General features: G+C 37.0%; 1 long non-coding RNA gene across 1 annotated transcript; it reads left to right on the forward strand.

The window, feature by feature from the left end:
* Positions 1-6826: 6826 nt before the first annotated feature.
* LOC127956612 (uncharacterized) lies at positions 6827-7152 on the forward strand. The gene is made up of 2 exons (XR_008153607.1): positions 6827-6898; positions 7058-7152. It is a non-coding gene; the product is annotated as an uncharacterized LOC127956612 (long non-coding RNA).
* Positions 7153-9466: the final 2314 nt, after the last annotated feature.

Below are 9466 nucleotides of genomic sequence, written 5' to 3' on the forward strand. Positions count from 1 at the left end.
TTTTTTACATTTATTTGTTCTAACAAACTCACTGGAAGTACTTGTTATGGATAATAACCAAATTAAAACTTGAAATGAAAACGAGACTCTGGTTATAAATTAATCCCTTCACGTTGCCTTTAGTAACTATTTCATACTTCTTCATGTCCTACAATCCAAACAATCCATTTAAATCTAGTTTTCTAATCTAGATTTGACCTGTGTGTGTGTTTCTGATTAACGTCCTACATCAGATCTCAAGAAGGCACTGGCTTTGGGTTTGGTTCAGTCATTTACCTGTTTGAAAGACAAAGCAGTGGCAACGTGAGTGTTTTCCTTTCTTTTTTTCTTTTTTTTTTAATGTCATTCAGATTTATTTGGGTTGTCATGATCCTCAAACTGATTTAGTTATATTTTTTTTAGGTTGCAATCCAATTCGATTTTCAATTTAAACTTTTCTTAGTTTACTGGAGTCAGCCGAGGGCTCTACCAGGCCCCCTTCTGTTTTTGCTAGATTTCCAGTGTAGATCTATTTCTGGTGAATCCTCACCAAAGAATACACACTAGGGTTTGTACATGAATGGTAGACTTAAAACCAGCTACGGCTGTACTAAGCGATAGTATATGCTCATATAAACCCAAAAGGATCATGGGGCACTAACCTTGTTTTGATATAAATGCCTTTTATTCGTGATGTCTTGGCTAAGTACTTCATTACCCACAATCCTGAACAATCCCACAGTGATGCATCTGATTGGTGGAGCTTGTGTAACCGTCTGGTTAAAGCTGCGGTAGGGAACTTTTGACGCTCTAGCGGTTAATAAACAGAACTGCTTGCCTCTTGCGGAAGAACATCGTAGCCGGAACTACTTCTCTCTGTTTATGTCTATGAAGAATCACAAAGGTACTGGGTTACTCCGCCGCGGTACCCCCGAAGCAATCTAAAATAGTCCGAATATAAGCACTTATTATAGGTGCACCCTAGTGATTCAGGACAAGCCAAAAACACGGTTTGGAAAATGGATTCATGGTGTACTCGCTTATTATGTTCATTTTTCTACATGTTGAACACAAACAAAGTTACGGACCGCAGCTCTGATTGGTTGTTTCTTACCGGGAGCGATGGAGTTTCTGCAAATGGCAATAGGACACTGGGAGGAGCCAGAGGAGCTTGATTTTTTTCACAGATTATCTGTCTCATATTCTACTGTCAGGACATAATGACAGGTTTAATAAATATGTAAAAAATATATATTTACAAAAGTTCCCTACAGCACCTTTAAACCCCGCAAAGGACCGTGAAGACTGAAGATTAATAAAAAAAATGAAAATAAAAACCTGTGTTGCGTTTTTGCACGGTAGACTTATCAGTGCAATCATAATCTCCTTGACTGCCACGAGAGTTTGGCAGGGAGGTTGGTAACATTAGTTAGCATTATCGTCTTTAGCAAGGCTTCTGTAGCCTTCACATGGTATGAGTCATATCAAGCATGTTATAATGCCACTGTCAAAACAATATTTAGCCTAGGCATACCTTTTTGTGCATTTACTGAACATTTGTGTAATGGTAACGACATCTGTTGACAACTGAGCGGTGATGGCAGTCAGGTACAAAGCACTGCACCATGTTGCTGACGTTATCGTTAACCACTTTCAAACACGCACACTATATAAAATACACGATGATAAATATAAAAATCAATACACATTACCTATATAAAACACTATTTACACGATTAATACTGAAAGAACTGCTATTACTGCACATTCACTATATAAAATAAAATTCAAAAGGCTCGTTCGCGGTTGTGGCTTCAGTCGAATTCAGTGAGGCGCGGTGGTTTATGGGATGAGCAGTTCCTGCGCTCGAAATGAAAATATGTACAGTCTTGTACCTTTGACTTTTTTTGGATTTTCTCTTATTTTTTTTAATTCGAAATGATATGTTATATGCTTCTGAGTTCAGCCGTAGCTGGTTATCCTCACACATGCTCTAAAACTTTTTAGATACAGATTTTTCTGAAAGTCAATGGGAGAAATTAATGGGAAATTTACTTCCGGCACCAGAGCTCTCTCGGGCTGTGGGGGGGACTGTGATGCTCTATTGGATGTTGCGGTGGCAAGTGACATAAGCGGTGGCAGGTGACGTAAGCAGTTTCCAGCTCACCACGCCCCTGGCAGTATAAAACCATCTTGTTCCATCAAAATCACTGTAGTGAGTCAGGAGTGATGAAAGCGACCAGGATAGACCTATATAGCATCTATTTAGCATACATTTAAATAGTTATTTATATTATTTTGTGTAGCCTTTGTAGTTAATTAGCATAGTTGTTAGTGTAATGTTAGTATTGTTAGAAGCATAGTTAGTAGCATAGTATTGCATCAGTTAGGATCGCTTCAAGTTAGCATAGATTTATCTGTATTTAGTACAGTGGTCAGGATGGTACGTATGTGTAGTGTTGCTGGTTGTGACAGCACTGCTGGACTGCTAGTTTCCCAGCAGACTTTAAAAATAGGCGCCAGTGATTGCATGCACTTGGCCTGGAAGACCGCGATTCCCGTCTAGAGCTGGAGTGTACAAACTGCATTTTACGCGGGATTGCTTCTCCAACGCAATGGAGGTGGAAATGGGCTTCTCCACACAGCTCGCGCTGAAAAGCGACATAGTGCGGGGGTTAAGACTGCAGTTTGAGCCAGCGGCTCAATTGATATGAACAGACACCTCGACATCCTCCACTTCAGGTGAAGGTTGGGGAGAAAAGTCCTCTACTTCAAATGAACGCTCTGTTCCAAAGCTACTTGTGTCACTACAGTCACTCTCCATTTTAGCGACTCTGACAGCAGCTGTCAATCCGTCACTTGACCCCAAAGAACTAGTTAATTATAGACCAATCTCGAATCTCCCTTTTCTGTCCAAGATACTAGAAAAGGTGGTATCCTCACAATTATATTCCTTCTTAGAGAAAAATGGTATATGTGAGGATTTCCAGTCAGGATTTAGACCGTATCATAGTACTGAGACTGCTCTCCTTAGAGTTACAAATGATCTGCTCTTATCATCTGATCGTGGATGTATCTCTCTATTAGTTTTATTGGATCTTAGTGCTGCGTTTGACACAATTGACCACAACATTCTTTTGTATAGACTTGAACACTTTGTTGGCATTAATGGAAGTGTATTAGAATATGTTTAAATCGTACTGATATGACCGCCATCAGTTCGTAGCAGTGAATGAAGATGTATCATATCGATCACAAGTGCAGTATGGAGTACCTCAAGGCTCAGTACTAGGGCCGCTACTCTTCACGCTTTATATGTTACCCTTGGGAGATATCATCAGGAAACATGGTGTTAGCTTTCACTGTTATGCTGATGATACTCAGCTCTATATTTCTTCACGGCCCGGTGAAATACACCAATTTGAAAAACTAATGGAATGCATAGTCGATATAAAAAACTGGATGACGAGTAATTTCTTACTGCTAAATTCTGAAAAAACTGAGTTGTTAATCATAGGACCTAAAAACTCTGCTTGTAATAACCTAGAACACTGTCTAAGACTTGATGGCTGCTCTGTCAATTCTTCGTCATCAGTTAGGAACCTAAGTGTGCTACTTGATCACAATCTTTCCTTAGAAAGCCACGTTTCTAGCATTTGTAAAAATTGCATTTTTCCATCTCAAAAATATATATAAATTACGGCCTATGCTCTCATTGTCAAATGCAGAAATGTTAATCCATGCATTTATGACCTCAAGGTTAGATTGTTGTAATGCTTTATTGGGTGGTTGTTCTGCACGCTTAATAAACAAACTACAGCTAGTCCAAAATGCAGCAGCAAGAGTTCTTACTAGAACCAGGAAGTATGACCATATTAGCCCGGTCCTGTCATCGCTGCACTGGCTCCCTATCAAACATCGTATAGATTTTAAAATATTGCTTATTACTTATAAAGCCCTGAACGGTTTAGCACCTCAGTATTTGAATGAGCTCCTTTTACATTATACTCCTCTACGTCCGCTACGTTCTCAAAACTCAGGCAATTTGATAATACATAGAATATCAAAATCAACTGCGGGCGGCAGATCCTTTTCCTATTTGGCTCCTAAACTCTGGAATAACCTACCTAACATTGTTCGGGAGGCAGACACACTCTTGCAGTTTAAATCTAGATTAAAGACCCATCTCTTTAACCTGGCATACACATAACATACTAATATGCTTTTAATATCCAAATCCGTTTTTAGAATTTTTAGATCGGGTCTTCGGAGTCTGTTCGCAACTTGGTTGATTCAGATCTGGACATCGGAGCAGGAATTTTTTTGTCAAACAGTTCATTAGTGATAAATTAATATTTGGACCTGAGGCTTTTTTTTTTTAACCTGTCGCTTTGATTTTTAAATGATTTCAATGACTTTTGGAAGTCAAGCCTTCTTGTACCTCAGTTGCATGTGTTGTGTTTTATTGAATTGTGGATAGAATTATCAACTGAGAAATAAAGTTGAACAGAAATAATCATGAACTCTTAAAGATGATGATGAAAAGAAAAGGTAATATTGCAAATAAAATTATATCTAAGTATGAACTAACTTGCAATACAGTAAATATTCTTACTCCACCCTAAATCAGTGAAAAAATGTTTGGCTCAGTTTACAGAAAAGTGTACGTCACACATCCTCCTCAGATGAGTATTTAACATCTTTATTATTGTGGGGATCAGTGTGTAAGTGCTACACACACACACACACACCGGTGAGAGTTTGGGATCAGAATGATTTATTTTGATGAAAAAAAATAGTTATTTATTTTTTACAGGAGTTTACTCATCAAAACTGCATTTAATAATAATTGTTTTTTTTTTAACTACAAGTCTTTTATCTGCATTGATGTTCACTTCATTGAATTTGCACTCTATTTGCCTTGCGCTGCTTTATTTAACTTGATTTTTATTATATGCCTTTTTTAACTTTCCCTTATTGTATAGTTGTATCTACATTTTATATTTGATCTAGATTTTTAGGCTTTAATGTTAATGGTATCTGTATGCACCGGAGTCTGAGTGTAACGCAATTTCGATTCTCTGTGTGTATGTACTGTACATGTGGAAATTAACAATAAAGCAGACTTGACTTGATTTATTTGATCAAAAGTACAGGGGGGGAAAAGTGAAATATTATTATGAAGTAAAACAAATTTTTTCTATTTTAATATACATTAAAATCTATTTTATTTCTGTGATTTTCAGTATCATTCCTCCATTCTTCAGTGTCACATGATCTTCAGAAATCATTCTAATATGATGATTTATTATCAGAGTTGTGCTGCTGAACTGTGATACTTCTTTCAGGATTCTTTGATGAATGAAAAGTTAAAAAAGAAGAGAATTTATTTAAAAAAATAAGTCTTTTGTAACAATAAAAACTAGAGTTCAAAAGTTTGTGGTCAGTAAAATTTATGCTTTCTTTCTAAAAATGAATAGAACTCTTTTACAATGAATTTTTGATTGTTTTGATTCAGATCGACACTTCGGAGCCTGTTCGCGACTCCGTTGATTTGGATCGCCACTTCAGCGCCTTTTTGCGACTTCTTTGATTCTGATCGGCACTTCGGAGCCTGTTCGCGAGAATCGCGACTCGGTTGATTCAGATCGCCACTTTAGAGCCTGTTCGCGAGAATCGCGACTCCGTTGATTCATATCGCCACTTCAGCGCCTTATTGCGACTCGGTTGATTCAGATCGCCACTTCGGCGCCTGTTCACGAGAATCGCGACTCAGTTGATTCGGATCGCCACTTCGGCGCCTGTTCGCAACTCTTATATCTAAGTATGAACTAACTTGCAATACAGTAAATATTCTTACTCTACCCTAAATCAGTGAAAAATTGTTTGGCTCAGTTTACAGAAAAGTGTACGTCACACAGCCTCCTCAGATGAGTATTTAACATCTTTATTATTGTGGGGATCAGTGTGTAAGTGCTACACACACAACCACACACACACACCGGTGAGAGTTTGGGGTCAGAATGATTTATTTTGATGAAAAAAATTATTGTTATTATTTATTTTTTACAGGAGTTTACTCATCAAAACTGCATTTATTAATAAGTGTTTTGTTTTTTTTGAACTACAAGTCTTTTATCTGCACTGATGTTCACTTCATTGAATTTGCACTCTATTTGCCTTGCGCTGCTTTATTTAACTTGATTTTTAATTTTATTATATGCCTTTTTTAACTTTCCCTTATTGTATAGTTGTATCTACATTTTATATTTGATCTAGATTTTTAGGCTTTAATGTTAATGGTATCTGTATGCACCGGAGTCTGAGTGTAACGCAATTTCGATTCTCTGTGTGTATGTACTGTACATGTGGAAATTAACAATAAAGCAAATGTAACCGGTGTTATATTAATTTATTAATTTCACACAAAATCCCTCCCTTTGTTATTATCAATTATTTTATATTTATATATTTTTTTTCAATTATGGGAATTTTTCTTTCATCTGGGATGTTATTTGAGCTGTTTCTATCCTTGTATGTACATTTTTCAGTGTTATTTTGTAAATGTTAAAATATAGTACGTGGCCCCTTTAAGAGTTAGGTTCCGGTTGCTTTCCTTCAGTTGGCGGTAAGCGCAGCTGGGGAAAGGTGAGTTTTGCTGGAGCTCTCAGTAAAAAGTTTTAAAATAGTTTGTTTCTTGTGACTAATGTATTTTTTTTGTTAAAAAATACAGTTTAATCTTTTGTAACACTAATAGAGGTTGGGTAACATTAAGTATGTATTTCCTTTTGGTGTTTATTAACCGTGTAAATTCCGTGGCTAAAATTATCTGTTTTGACTGGCAGATCAACGTTGAAATTGTGGAGAAAGGCCACGGATTGACTTTTGTTTTCATACATTTTCCTTTTTATTAATTCAGGTATGTTTTCTATCCATGTTTCTGTTAATATTGTTGTTTTGAATTCATGTAAAATGTTTTACATTGAGAAAAATGTTAAATATTGTTGATTTAATCATATGCAGTTCATTTAATAATTGTAATATGATGGCAGTTGGCGGTAAGCGCAGCTGGGGAAAGATCAACGTTGAAATTGTGGAGAAAGGCCACGGATTGACTTTTGTTTTCATACATTTTCCTTTTTATTAATTCAGAATAAAAAGTGGTCCAAAGAATCTTGTTGTCCGGTCTGGTTAAAATATCAACACAACGCAGAGAGAGAAGATACAGACCGGTCACACAGACTTGACTTGATTTATTTGATCAAAAGTACAGGGGGGAAAAGTGAAATATTATTATGAAGTAAAACAAATTTTTCTATTTTAATATACATTATAATCTATTTTATTTCTGTGATTTTCAGTATCATTCCTCCATTCTTCAGTGTCACATGATCTTTTGAAATCATTCTAATATGATGATTTATTATCAGAGTTGTGCTGCTGGACTGTGATACTTCTTTCAGGATTCTTTGATGAATGAAAAGTTAAAAAGAAGAGAATTTATTTAAAAAAGAAGTCTTTTGTAACAATAAAAACTAGAGTTCAAAAGTTTGTGGTCAGTAAAATTTATGCTTTCTTTCTAAAAATGAATAGAACTCTTTTACAATGAATTTTTGATTGTTTTGATTCAGATCGACACTTCAGCGCCTGTTCGCAACTCCGTTGATTTGGATCGCCACTTCAGCGCCTTTTTGCGAATCCGTTGATTCTGATCGGCACTTCGGAGCCTGTTCGCGAGAATCGCGACTCTGTTGATTCTGATCGGCACTTCGGAGCCTGTTCGCGAGAATCGCGACTCGGTTGATTCAGATCGCCATTTCGGAGCCTGTTCGCGAGAATCGCGACTCGGTTGATTCAGATCGCCACTTCAGAGCCTGTTCGCGAGAATCGCGACTCAGTTGATTCGGATCGCCACTTCGGAGCCTGTTCGCGAGAATCGCGACTCCGTTGATTCAGATCGCCACTTAGCCGCCTGTTCGCAACTCTTATATCTAAGTATGAACTAACTTGCAATACAGTAAATATTCTTACTCTACCCTAAATCAGTGAAAAATTGTTTGGCTCAGTTTACAGAAAAGTGTACGTCACACATCCTCCTCAGATGAGTATTTAACATCTTTATTATTGTGGGGATCAGTGTGTAAGTGCTACACACACAACCACACACACACACACACACACACCGGTGAGAGGTTGGGATCAGAATGGTTTATTTTGATGAAAAAAAATATTGTTATTATTTATTTTTTACAGGAGTTTACTCATCAAAACTGCATTAATAAGTGTTTTTTGTTTTTTTGAACTACAAGTCTTTTATCTGCACTGATGTTCACTTCATTGAATTTGCACTCTATTTGCCTTGCGCTGCTTTATTTAACTTGATTTTTAATTTTATTATATGCCTTTTTTAACTTTCCCTTATTGTATAGTCGTATCTACATTTTATATTTGATCTAGATTTTTAGGCTTTAATGTTAATGGTATCTGTATGCACCGGAGTCTGAGTGTAACGCAATTTCGATTCTCTGTGTGTATGTACTGTACATGTGGAAATTAACAATAAAGCAGACTTGACTTGATTTATTTGATCAAAAGTGCAGGGCGGGGGGGGGGGGAGTTAAATATTATTATGAAGTGAAACAAAATTTTTCTATTTTAATATACATTAAAATCTATTTTATTTCTGTGATTTTCAGCATCATTCCTCCAGTCTTCAGTGTCACATGATCTTCAGAAATCATTCTAATATGATGATTTATTATCAGAGTTGTGCTGCTGGACTGTGATACTTCTTTCAGGATTCTTTGATGAATGAAACGTTAAAAAGAAGAGAATTTATTTAAAATAGAAGTCTTTTGTAACAATAAAAACTAGAGTTCAAAAGTTTGTGGTCAGTAAAATTTATGTTTTTTTTTCTAAAAAATAATAGAACTCTTTTACAATGAATTGTTGATTGTTTTGATTCAGATCGACACTTCGGAGCCTGTTCGCGACTACGTTGAATCAGATCGACACTTCAGCGCCTTTTTGCCACTGCGTTGATTCTGATCGGCACTTCGGAGCCTGTTCGCGAGAATCGCGACTCGGTTGATTCTGATCGGCACTTCGTAGCCTGTTCGCGAGAATCGCGACTCGGTTGATTCGGATCGCCACTTCAGAGCCTGTTCGCGAGAATCGCGACTCAGTTGATTCGGATCGCCACTTCGGCGCCTGTTCGCGAGAATCGCGACTCCGTTGATTCGGACCGCCACTTCGGCGCCTGTTCGCGACTCCGTTGATTCAGATCGCCACTTAGCCGCCTGTTCGCAACTCTTATATCTAAGTATGAACTAACTTGCAATACAGTAAATATTCTTACTCTACCCTAAATCAGTGAAAAATTGTTTGGCTCAGTTTACAGAAAAGTGTACGTCACACATCCTCCTCAGATGAGTATTTAACATCTTTATTATTGTGGGGATCAGTGTGTAAGTGCTACACACACACA

The sequence above is a fragment of the Carassius gibelio genome, chromosome A3 (genome assembly GCF_023724105.1).
Source record: "Carassius gibelio isolate Cgi1373 ecotype wild population from Czech Republic chromosome A3, carGib1.2-hapl.c, whole genome shotgun sequence".
In the NCBI taxonomy this organism is placed as follows: Eukaryota; Metazoa; Chordata; class Actinopteri; order Cypriniformes; family Cyprinidae; genus Carassius; species Carassius gibelio.